The sequence below is a fragment of the Montipora capricornis genome, chromosome 12, assembly GCF_036669925.1.
Source record: "Montipora capricornis isolate CH-2021 chromosome 12, ASM3666992v2, whole genome shotgun sequence".
NCBI lineage: Eukaryota > Metazoa > Cnidaria > Anthozoa > Scleractinia > Acroporidae > Montipora > Montipora capricornis.
Window position 1 is genome coordinate 1,910,463 of NC_090894.1, and position 12,500 is coordinate 1,922,962.

Here is a 12,500-nt window from a genome sequence, read left to right on the forward strand (position 1 = left end):
CGACGATCCTACGCTTGTGAAAAGTCTGTGCCGAGGAGAGAACACGCCAAGTGAAAGCATGTGATGGGTTTTCCCGCAGGTGTTTTGCAGGTTCAGAAGTGTGCGCAGGATTTGAATGCTCCGCAATTCGTACTGCTAAGTTTCGTACAGTCTCGCCAATGTAATCAACGCCACAAGAACAATCACCTTTGTAAACAACTTTGGATCTGTGAGTGTTTTTGTCTTTGTTGTTAAAGAGGGTTTTGATTTGCCTTGTTTGCCACAGGATTATAAAAATAAAATTGAAATTAGTGAACTTGTTGAGTTTTTCAATAAACGTCTTACTGAGTTTTTCGTTTTTACTGCAAAAAGGGAGCTTAATGAAAACTTTCTTTCGTTCTTCGAAGAGAAAATTCGGAATGATGTTGTCATCTTGGGGCGAGTGGTTTAGAAAGTTGTTGATTGTATGCGAAATAAAACGTTTCGGGTAACCTGCATTGATGAAAGAAGTTTCTAGAGTTTTTAAGTCCTTGTCAAAATCGGTAGAGATGCGTTTGGCTCTGTAGAGTGCGCTAGTGATGCAATTCCTTTTCCACTTGGTAGGGACCTCAGATTTCCAATGTGGTGGTAGTTTCTCCGGCTTCTTGAAGACGCTGCAATTGAACTTGTTGGTATAACTAAAGGCAGTATCGAGAAAATGGTCGGGGTTTTCCTCGACAGTGAAAACAATGTTAGGGTGGTAGTGATTTAGTCGCTCGAATAGAGCATCAGGCTCGTTCTTTTTCTTCTTAGAGAAACAATCATCAACATACCGATCATAAAATGGCGGGTTGAAAGGTCGGACTACGTCAGCTTCTAATTTAGCCATGAAAATGTTTGCAAGGACTGGAGATAGTGGGTTGCCCATGCCGCATCCATCGATTTGTTTATATAGCTTGCCATTAAAACTGAAAACTGTGTTCTTGGTGACATTGCAGAGCAGGCGTCTGAAGAGTAACTTTGAGCTGAGTTGTGGTAGCTTGTTGTTGGTATAAATTTCATGAATGATGTGGTCAATGGTTTCATCAAGCGGAACTTCAGTAAAGAGAGAGGACACATCATATGAGACCAATACTTCATCATCATCAACAGTTCTGTTACTTAGGCGCTCAGCAAAATCGGTGGTAGTTTTGATGCTGTATTCGTTCTCAGTGAGAGGAAGTAGGTAAGAGGCTAGGAACTTGGCGGTTTCGTAATAAAAGGTTCCGCAAGTGCTGACAATCGGTCGAAGTTTCAAATTATCCTTCGTTATTTGCTCGTAGTTCTGGAATTTGTGGGTTTTGGCAGTCCCATATAGGAAAGCCGGCTGGTTTGATGTCGGTTTGACCTTATTCAGTGGCAGAGATGACTTGAAGTTTCGGGTCAGAAAATCTTGAAAAGATTTGAGGTCTTTTAGTGTGTTGTCCTCAGTCACCATGTATTTCCCGTTAGTGATGCCTTCTTCGATCATAGTTTCAAGTTTGTTGACGTAGTCGGCGCGTTGCATAATGACGACAGATGAATCTTTATCGCCAGAGAGGACCACCAGGTCGGGATCTGATGCTAGTTTATGTAAGACTTTGTAAGTGTAGTCAGAAGTGCTGAAAATGTTTTGGTGGAAGAGGTTAGAATGAACACGGAGGAAATGTTTGAAATCTTCATGTTGGCAAACAGGAATGCTTGAGCTAACTTGGTTAAGGAGAAGTTCAAACTCCGACAGGAGGTTAAATTTCACGTGCCGATTCTTGTCGATGAAACTGTGGCTAAGTCCATAACGTAAATAATGTAAGGTAGCATCAGCGATAACTTGGCCCGAGAGGTTAATAATAGGTACTGAAAAGTGCTTCGGCTCATGTTTGCTTTTCAGAAGTTTTGAAAGCTTTTGTTGAAGTTACTCTTCAGACGCCTGCTCTGCAATGTCACCAAGAACACAGTTTTCAGTTTTAATGGCAAGCTATATAAACAAATCGATGGATGCGGCATGGGCAACCCACTATCTCCAGTCCTTGCAAACATTTTCATGGCTAAATTAGAAGCTGACGTAGTCCGACCTTTCAACCCGCCATTTTATGATCGGTATGTTGATGATTGTTTCTCTAAGAAGAAAAAGAACGAGCCTGATGCTCTATTCGAGCGACTAAATCACTACCACCCTAACATTGTTTTCACTGTCGAGGAAAACCCCGACCATTTTCTCGATACTGCCTTTAGTTATACCAACAAGTTCAATTGCAGCGTCTTCAAGAAGCCGGAGAAACTACCACCACATTGGAAATCTGAGGTCCCTACCAAGTGGAAAAGGAATTGCATCACTAGCGCACTCTACAGAGCCAAACGCATCTCTACCGATTTTGACAAGGACTTAAAAACTCTAGAAACTTCTTTCATCAATGCAGGTTACCCGAAACGTTTTATTTCGCATACAATCAACAACTTTCTAAACCACTCGCCCCAAGATGACAACATCATTCCGAATTTTCTCTTCGAAGAACGAAAGAAAGTTTTCATTAAGCTCCCTTTTTGCAGTAAAAACGAAAAACTCAGTAAGACGTTTATTGAAAAACTCAACAAGTTCACTAATTTCAATTTTATTTTTATAATCCTGTGGCAAACAAGGCAAATCAAAACCCTCTTTAACAACAAAGACAAAAACACTCACAGATCCAAAGTTGTTTACAAAGGTGATTGTTCTTGTGGCGTTGATTACATTGGCGAGACTGTACGAAACTTAGCAGTACGAATTGCGGAGCATTCAAATCCTGCGCACACTTCTGAACCTGCAAAACACCTGCGGGAAAACCCATCACATGCTTTCACTTGGCGTGTTCTCTCCTCGGCACAGACTTTTCACAAGCGTAGGATCGTCGAGGGGCTAATGATCCAACAATTCCGCCCCAGTTTGAACAAACAAGTCATTTCTTATGTCTCCAAACTTTTCCCTTTGGGAATTACATGAGATATAAATGTACGCGCGGACGGTCACCCATTTTAACCCTGATGATGGCAAACAGCCGAAAACGTTTGGTTTGAACATTTTAATTTTTTAACTTTTAGCCTTGTATATAGAATACATTTTACTAAGCGAACATTATGGACAGTCCTAATATAGTAAACTTACTTCGAGAAATGACTATGTTAAAGCTCAAAATAACCTCAGTTGTTGTGTATTGTCATTTCTGCGGCTGAAAATGGTGAATTTGAGCGATTTGGTGGGTTTTCCGTTGACTGTTACTACACGTCCTTAGAAGGAGACAAGGGTGGAAAGCTCATTTTCGACCGCTCCAGCGTCAAGCCGATTTTCACCCAGAAATTAGAATCGACCGTCTTTCAAATCGAACACCAGATAAACTGAAAGGTTGACGCTTCTTCTCATGCCATTCAATCGTAGATCCATTCAAAATCCGAGCGCTAACCGCCAAATAATTTTCGAGAAATGCAGCTTTCGAAGCGACCAGCATCCGCGGCCGGGATTTCGTGTGCCAAGGAGCAACCGTCACGCTGTTTGCTCCACACTGATTGGATGCATTGTTTAGCAACATCCAATCAGTGTGGAGCACACAGCGTGACGGTTGCTCCTTGGCACACGAAATCCCGGCCGCGGATGCTGGTCGCTTCGAAAGCTGCATTTCTCGAAAATTATTTGGCGGTTAGCACTTGGATTTTGAATGGATCTTCGATTGAATGGCACGAGAAGAAGCGTCAACCTTTCAATTTATCTGGTGTTCGATTTGAAAGACGGGCGATTCTAATTTCTGGGTGAAAATCGGCTTGACGCTGGAGTGGTCGAAAATGAGCTTTCCACCCTTGTCTCCTTCTAAGGACGTGTAGTAACAGTCAACGGAAAACCCACCAAATCGCTCAAATTCACCATTTTCAGCCGCAGAAATGACAATACACAACAACTGAGGTTATTTTGAGCTTTAACATAGTCATTTCTCGAAGTAAGTTTACTATATTAGGACTCTTCAATATTTCCCATACATTTCTTTATATTTCGAACATACAAACAGACACACTGTTTGTGTGGGCTCCCTATGTTACAAATAGCTGATTCAGAAGCGATGAGCGAAGCGGTAATACGATGATATGATGCGATAATGCGGTAACGAAAACTATAAGAAAGCAACAAAACCTAGCATTACAAAGCGCGCTCGGGGCGAATATGAAAATACAATAAAACAAGAAACAAATCACTCTAAATGAACAGAAAAACTTACAACTGCGTCCTTATACCCTTGCAACACCTTATAGAATCCTTAATCCGTAAACAATAGAGTCCTTGATACCGTAAACCGTAGAGAAACCTTAATTTAACTGTCTTACTAAAATCGTCAGCGGAAACGATTCACCACAGTGTCACAACTCGCGTGGTCATCCGGGACCCGGCTAGGTCCAGACCACCGCAATACAATAAAACGTCACACAAAAACGAAATGTCACGCACGATTCTGCTGCAACATTCCCGGCCCCTAAACGTCCGAGGGGCGTTTACTTCTCTTGATCTCCTTCCTGTTTCTCCTTGGGCAGAATTAGGACAAGCTTGTTGACTGGTCTTCTCAGTGTAGTTTCTCGCGTTTTGACGACAGCAGACCTGACAAAGCCTTGCGAATCCGGCTCCACTCGAACAACAAGGGCCAACTACCAGGCATTACGCTACGCGGAACATTCTCTTCTCGGATTATCTCGACATCCCCTTCAAGCAGGTTTCGCTGACGATGTTGCCATTTGTGCCTTTCCTTCATCACAACGAGGTACTCCTTCTTCCACCGAGACCAAAATAGATTTGCTAAATACTGTACCCTTCGCCACCGCCGACGCATATACACATCACAGCTCTGAAACTTGCCTGGTGGTGGTAATATCACAGTTGACTTGGTTGTCAAGATGTGGTTGGGATTAAGCGGCTCAAGGTCATTAGGCTCGCCAGAGACTGTCGTCAGGGGTCTTGAATTAATAATTGCCTCCACTTCACACATGAGGGTCCGAAACGATTCCTCATCTAAGCAATGACGATATTTTTCCATTAATCCAGCGAGAACTTTCCTTGTGGTCTTGATCTGTCGCTCCCAAACGCCACGCATGTGGCTGGCGGCGGGTGGGTTGAAGATCCAGTCAATGGTTTCATTCTTGAGTTTGGCGCGGATCTCTTCATGATCCATCTCTTCTATGGCTTGGAGCAACTAGTTTCGTGCGTCAAAAAAGTTTGTACCGTTATCACTCCTTATTTCTCTGACAGGACCACGGCGGGCGATGAAGGGTCGGAGTGCTTGAATAAATGAACTGGACTCAAGAGAACTTGCAACCTCAATATGGACTGCTCGGCTAACCAAACACGTGAAAAGAGCGCCGTATCTTTTCACTTCCTTGCGCCCCTCCTTGATAATGAAGGGCCCAAAGTAGTCAATACCAGTGTAAGTAAATGGTGCTGCTGGGGAGATTCGATTCTTGGGTAGGTCTGCCATCTTCTGAATACCTGGTCTGCTGTAGTTGCGACGGCAGAAGACACACTTCGATGTCACATGGCGCACTGCTGTGTTCACTTTGATGATCCAATACTTCTCGCGTAGGCTTGAAATAACATCACCGCGCCCAGCGTGACCCAATCGTTTATGAGCGTGACGGATGAGTAGCGTAGTGACATGACTTTTCCGTGGCAAAATTGCTGGATGCTTCGTTTCGTGTGGCAAATCTGAACGCCTAAGTCTACCTCCAACTCTGAGGATACCGTTTTCTAAGAAGGGGTAAAGGCGCTGGATAGGACTGTTATTCTGTTATTCTGTTAGACTTGCTTTCGTCCGTTTCTGCAGCTTCTCCTTGTCTAGGCTATTCTCATTTTTCAGCTCTTGGAGGGCGTGGATTTTCTTACCAAATGCTAAGTCCTGGACAAATTTAAGGATAGCGAACTCAGCGTCTACCAGGTCTTGCATGGTAAGAGGTGAGCAAGGCTCTTCAGTGTCCTTATGCTTAGCTGTTTCGGTTATTGAAGGCTTTCTTCGGTCTGCGAGGTTTTTGTTGTCTCTTGACGCTTCTTTCTTGACATTCAAAAGTTCCTTACATCTGATTTGCAATATCTTGTTTACTCGCAGGAACACAGCTACAGCTGTCCGTAACCAATGCCATCAGAGAAGTGGTATATCAATTTGCTTGCAGCACTAGCTGACTGATTGACGATAACTACATTGCTTGAGGCCACGGTTGTTCCCTTTACTTCTGGGTCATCAGCTGGGACCTGGTTCACCATAAGCGGTTGTTGAGGCCACTCACTCTCTGGTTTCCACAAAAATGCTGGACCTTGCAACCAACGCTTCCCTTCAATGAGAGCAAGTCCATTCAGTCCCCTGGAAGCATCATCTGCCGGGTCTTCCTTTGTGTTTATGTACTTCCACTGATTTTAAAAAACGTGAGCAGTCGCGAATAAGCTGCACCCGATTTGCAACAAACACATGAAAGCGTTGCTGTTCATTGGCAATATAGCGCAACACAGTGGTGGAGTCCGTATCGTACACGAAATCAGGATTGCCGTCGACTTCTCTCTTCAACAATTCTCACAGTCGAATTGAGATTGTGGCAGCTGTTAACTCTAAACGTGGCATCGTGACAGATTTGATGGGAGCAAGTCGTGCTTTGCCCATAAGGAAAGAACAGTAAATGCGATTGCTGTTATCGCGCAGTCGCAAGTAAGCAACGGAGCCATATCCAACAGAACTAGGATCGGAGAAAAGATGTATCTGCTTGGACACCACGGTTCCAAACTCTGCTGGCTTGACACACCTATTAACCTTGAAGTGCTCCAACCGTCATCTGATATTCTTGGATAGCCGATTCCAAATTTCCATCAGGCCACCAGAAGAATCTAAGGAAATCACATTGCTCATCAGGGACCCGTACCTGGTGGAACATAGCCTCTATATCTGCCATAAACGCTACACGATCTTGCCGGAGAAACTCGACCAAAGAATTAGTAAGGTCCGGGCCTTGCATCAATTGATCGTTCAAAGATTCACCTTCATACTTTGCGCTACAGTCAAAGACTACACATATTTTGTGGGGCTTTTTAGAATGGTAAATTCCGTGGTGTGGTAGGTACCATGCCTTCCCGGGTTCAACTTCTAGACGGTCTTCCGGCACCTTTCTTGTATGTCCTCTTGATATCATCTCGTTTACAAAATTTACATAATCGTTCCTTTAATTCTCATCACGCAGCATCTTCTTTCTCTGCCACATCGCTCGTTTCAATGCTTGATCGCGATTGTTTGGCATCGTCGTTTGAGAATTTCTAAATGGCAATGCTATTACGTAATGACCATCATGATGTTGGACGCTTTGCTCTATCCCAGTAATGAACTTTTTGTCCTCCCGGGAATAACTGGATTCGTCCGGACCAGACTTGCGGTCGTTAAAATCTAACTGGAACATTTGCTGAATGGCTTGGGGCGATACCATCTCCTTGACTGACTCCGCCTCTCGAACTGTGATTCTATGGCAAATGACATTACTGGGGTTTGGAGTGTCCCTTACATGCAGAGGTCCAGTTAGAGTCCAGCCATGACGCAATCGCATTGCATAAGGCCCTTCGTCACCTCTTGGCACTACTTCTAAAGGTTCCAGTGCTGCAGGACAATTGCTGCCAATCAGCAAGCCAATCTCTAAGTTTGGAATAAACTTGTGCATCCTCTCAGCGACACCTTGTAGGTGTTCCCACTGCTTCACCAATTCAGCGGTTGGGATTTGCTGTTCAGCTACAGGTATTTCCATTCTTGTGTAGGACCGAGGTAATTCAACTGGGTTTCTATCTTTCATGTCCGTCACAACCAAATTGTCCACAACAGTGGTTGTCACAAGGCTTTGGCCATGCATGGTACCAAGCTGTAATTCCGTCCTTTCGCCCTTAACGCCAAGCTGTTCTTTAATGTTCTCCGTTAAGAAACAGCCACCGCTACCGTTATCATAGAAGGCATAAGTTGTAATGGTTTCAGTATTGCCTTTCCTCTTCACTCGTACTAGCAAGATTGCGTGTAAAATGACTGATTCATTCGGCTTAGCAGCATTGCATGAAGCATTCTGAAGGTTAGTGCAGGCATTGTTTACTGCATTGTCATTCTCCTGCTTAACAGGGCTGGTATTCTCCTTTTGCGGCAGCTGGAAGCCATCGATGTGAAGGGCAGAAGGATGCAGCCTGCCACAATGTTTGCATTTTCGTTTGTTTGAACAGTTCCTTGAGAGGTGATTTGTTCCATAACATCCAAAGCACATATTCTTTTCTCTCAAGAATGGTCTCTTAAGCTCCGGTGTTTTCCTATTGAATAGTTCGCAATCATCCAGATCATGAGCACGACTGCAAAGCTGACAGGATGGGCTACCATCCCATTAGTGGGCCCGGCCCCATCTGAGACTGGGGCCTTAATGGTTCCAGATGGATTTGTTGCAAAACTGCTTTCCTTGTATTTCCACGGGTTCTCCGGTTTCCTTGGCGGCATCTTAACCTTACTGGGCAGTTCCCTTCCCTTATTCAATGGTTCCTTCACTTTGAGAGGTTTAGCATCTTCCTTTCTCTTGTTCAAGGCCTCCCTTCCAAACACTGGATCATTGGCTGACTCCGATGCAGACTCAACAAATTCAGCAAGGTCAGCAAAACACGTTGAACCGTTCACCCTCTTCTTCTTCTTCTTCTTCTTCTTAAAGACCTGATCCCTCCATTTAGCTTGCAGGTTAGCTGGGAGCTTGGAGACTACAGCTTGCATGTTTGCTGCGTGATCAAGGACACGCATATACGAAATACTCTTCATGGCTATTGTTCATTTTGTCAGGAATATCTACAGCCGTTTCAGGCCTTGGTTGTCATCAAATCTAATTGGAGACCATTGCAGGATCTTGTTAAGGTAAGCAGTAGAGATCTTGTATGTGTCCCCCCTTTGTGTAGTAGACGTCTGGCTTCCAGGTAACCTTTATCAGGACTCATGTGTAAACATCCCTGAATAAGATCTGCAGGTTCACCCTCAAGATGCTGATTCAGGTAGTACAAAAGGTCAGCATTCGACGTCGCCTTGGAGTGAATACGTGCATCAAAGGCCATAATGAATGTGTTATACTCAATAGGATCTCCCTTGAACTTAGTAATGGTTGGCTGAGGCAATGTCATTGCAGCGGTCAACTGCTGGTGAGTTGCAATAATGGTTTCATTTTGTCTCTGTTGTAACTCTATTACACTCTGAAAGGGGCGCTTTACCAGCTGAGGTGACTGAATTTCAGAAATTCCGTGTCCAATTTCTTTATAGGTTTTTTTTTAACCATGACCAGTATATGGTGTAGACGAGGTACCATCTGCAAATGTGGTAGGAATAAACTCTGCAGCCTAAGGATTAGATGGGGAAGTCATAACAATGGAATCTGTAGCTGCACAGATTCTTGGGCCTTGCAGGGCGGACTTAACCTGTGTCTCCGTTGTAGCTGGGGTTTGAGTAGTAGAAACGAAACCTTCGGGCTTTAAAGTAACTTCATTGGGTAATGATGCCGCTACAGATGGTATCACAATCGGGGAAAAGGATGCAACAGCAGATGGTGGACTTGAACCACATGGCAGCGGGGGGTTAACCTCTCTGTGCAATTCCTCCAATGCTTTCCCCCTCGCTTCAGCTTTTACTATCTCAAGTTCTAACTCGAAATCCTCCTCTGCGGCTCTCAGGGCCTGTTTCTGTTTAAGCATTGATCTTTCAGCCTTCAGCTCTTCCAGACGAACTCTTTCCCTTTCTCTAGCAGACAAACGGGGGATTGGTTTTGATGACCGTCTGGATCCCCTACTGCTAGCCCTTTCTAGCTGGTCAGTCAGGTGACTTTCGGCTTGTGATATCCACGCATATACTTGATGCAGGTACGCCATAATACCCTTGATTTTCTCATCATAATGAGCGTACTCTCGGTCTTTGGTTTCATCATCAGTTAGCTCCTTATAGTAGGCATGAAAGGTTTCTTTATAATGTTCGATTAAATCATTTAAATTAGCCAGCTCACTCTTCACTAGGTGTAAATTGTTGGAGTTGACCATAAGATCAGATACTTCAGTCCTTTTCCTTGACACAACTCGGAGAGCGTTTATACGCTGTTGCTTAAGCCAATTCGCGGCGGAGCTGCTACACTAAGACCTTACGACGAGCCATATAACATACAATCAACAACTCAGTTTATTCGAAGGATCCACAGAAATTCATTTACACGCAGTCTTGATTGATACCACAGATTTCCTTTACAAGTAGCTGATTGAGAAGCGATGAGCGAAGCGGTAATACGATGATATGATGCGATAATGCGGTAACGAAAACTATAAGAAAGCAACAAAACCTAGCATTACAAAGCGCGCTCGGGGAGAATATGAAAATACAATAAAACAAAAAACAAATCACTCTAAATGAACAGAAAAACTTACATCTGTGTCCCTATACCCTTGCAACACCTTATAGAATCCTTAATCCGTAAACAATAGAGTCCTTGATACCGTAAACCGTAGAGAAACCTTAATTTAACTGTCTTACTAAAACCTTCAGCGGAAACGATTCACCACAGTGTCACAACTCGCGTGGTCATCCGGGACCCGGCTAAGTCCAGACCACCGCAATACAATAAAACGTCACACAAAAAAGAAATGTCACTCACGATTCCGCTGCAACAGAACGGGTAATCTTTAAAAGCGGGAATTTTTTTTTTAAAGATTCCCAGTTTTAAAGGTTTCCCGTTCCTCGTTCTCCTATTCCCCGTTCCCTGCCATTTAGGTTCACACTTCAACTAGGTTGGGTATCAAACATAGTTAAATGCTACTCTGGTGAGTTTAGCCAGGAGCTCATCAAGGGGAGCCTCTATCTCTAATAATTCCTTGAGTCAACCCTTTCCTCACTAAACTGATCTTTAAGAACAGGTTTTTCCCGCAAAAATAGTATACTTCCCCTTACGCTTAGGTAGCTCTGTTTTGATTGGCTTTTACATCAAAGGGCTTGCTGAATCTACCAAGGGGTTCTACAATTTAATCTACTCGGGAAAGGGTTGACCCCTAGACCAAGTATAAGCCTTGATGACCTCCTGTTTTAACTGAATGAGTGCTTTATTCTGATTTTCTATTCTAAAAAGTGCGTTCAGAGCAGAAGATTTTGTGGCGTTCTAAAAATAGAAAGGTGCGCGCAAAGGTTGACTCGTAGGGTCTCTATGGGAGAGGAAATCTCCTACTCTTAGACTCCTGCTGCAACAAATTTGGGTTAGCCGATTTGGTCTATTGTTTATTTTCCCGTAAACCTGGGTTTACGGGAAAACATTCCAATACATTATCAACTCCGTTGATAAAACCAAATTTAAAAATATATAGACACTGATGGGGACAAGACAATTTTGGGATGGACTCTTGCCGATTGTGATACACCTGGTCTTGCAAATGACTGCCATGACGCATTTTATATTCAATCCACAGTTCAAATATATGACATTTCATATCTCCTAAATTCAGGTCATTCACCTTTGTCAGGATATGGGACATTTATCTTAAACTCACAATTGCCCATTTTGGAGCTTACTTGCAGGTGGAATATTCCTCTCAAGCCTGCATGAATTTTTTTGGGCTTGCTTGCAACTGCTTAAAGTACTACTATGATTTAAAAAATAAGATCAATTCCTTTTTTCTTTAGAATTTGAAAGTGTAACTGCTCAACGCTTGACTGGAAAAATTAATCGCGTTCCACACTGATCGATTGGACCTCAGACGGTTGAATCTAGAAATTGGCGTCAGTTACTCACTAAATCTTAACATTTCAGCATTAAAAATCAGCTTATTGTATATGCAAATTACGAGTTTAAAGGTCTGAAAGCTGGAAACTCCCGCTCTGCATTTTAATTAAGCCGCGTGCACACGCATTGGATTCTTAAACTATTGAGTCTTTTTCTTCTCGTTCCAGTTCTCTCCAGGGCGACCTTGGTTGAATAATTTTATTTGTTTTTAGGTCTTTTGTTTGTACCGTGGATAACCTAACTTAGTTTGATTTTCATATCGTTATACTAACATCGAAGAGGCTCGAACTGAGCGAAATATATGTGATTGTGAGTGATAGAGCTTCAAACTTCAAACACTAAAACCAACATGGTCAACAAGCTTACAACGAATTTGACGATAAGTACTTATTTTATTAATAGTTTTTTTGTTGAGTGACTACTACAAATACCAGAATGCAATGTTTGAGTAGTCACTCAACAAAAGAATTGCAATCCGTTACGTCATAAGGGGTATGGTCTATTTGCAACAGACTAAGTTTATGTCTGATTCCTTTGGACGTTGATCGACATCAATTTTGCAGTTTTGTGGGGTGCTAAGTCGGATAGTGTAAACGTTTTAAATGGGACTTGTCCCCGCAGTTGGTTACTCTGTGAATTAAAAACGATGCAACGACCGCTGAAGCCATCGCCTTAAGACGAGCAAACGGATTGACCTTGCCACTGAGGCGTGAATCGTCAATAACTCTTACGTAATTCTT

The 12,500-nt window shown here is 43.2% G+C and overlaps 1 protein-coding gene across 1 annotated transcript in view; it reads right to left on the bottom strand.

Moving 5' to 3' along the window:
• LOC138027036 (uncharacterized) overlaps positions 1-12,500 on the bottom strand; it is a 17,547-nt gene that overhangs the window by 4,192 nt on the left and 855 nt on the right. The window lies entirely within an intron of this gene.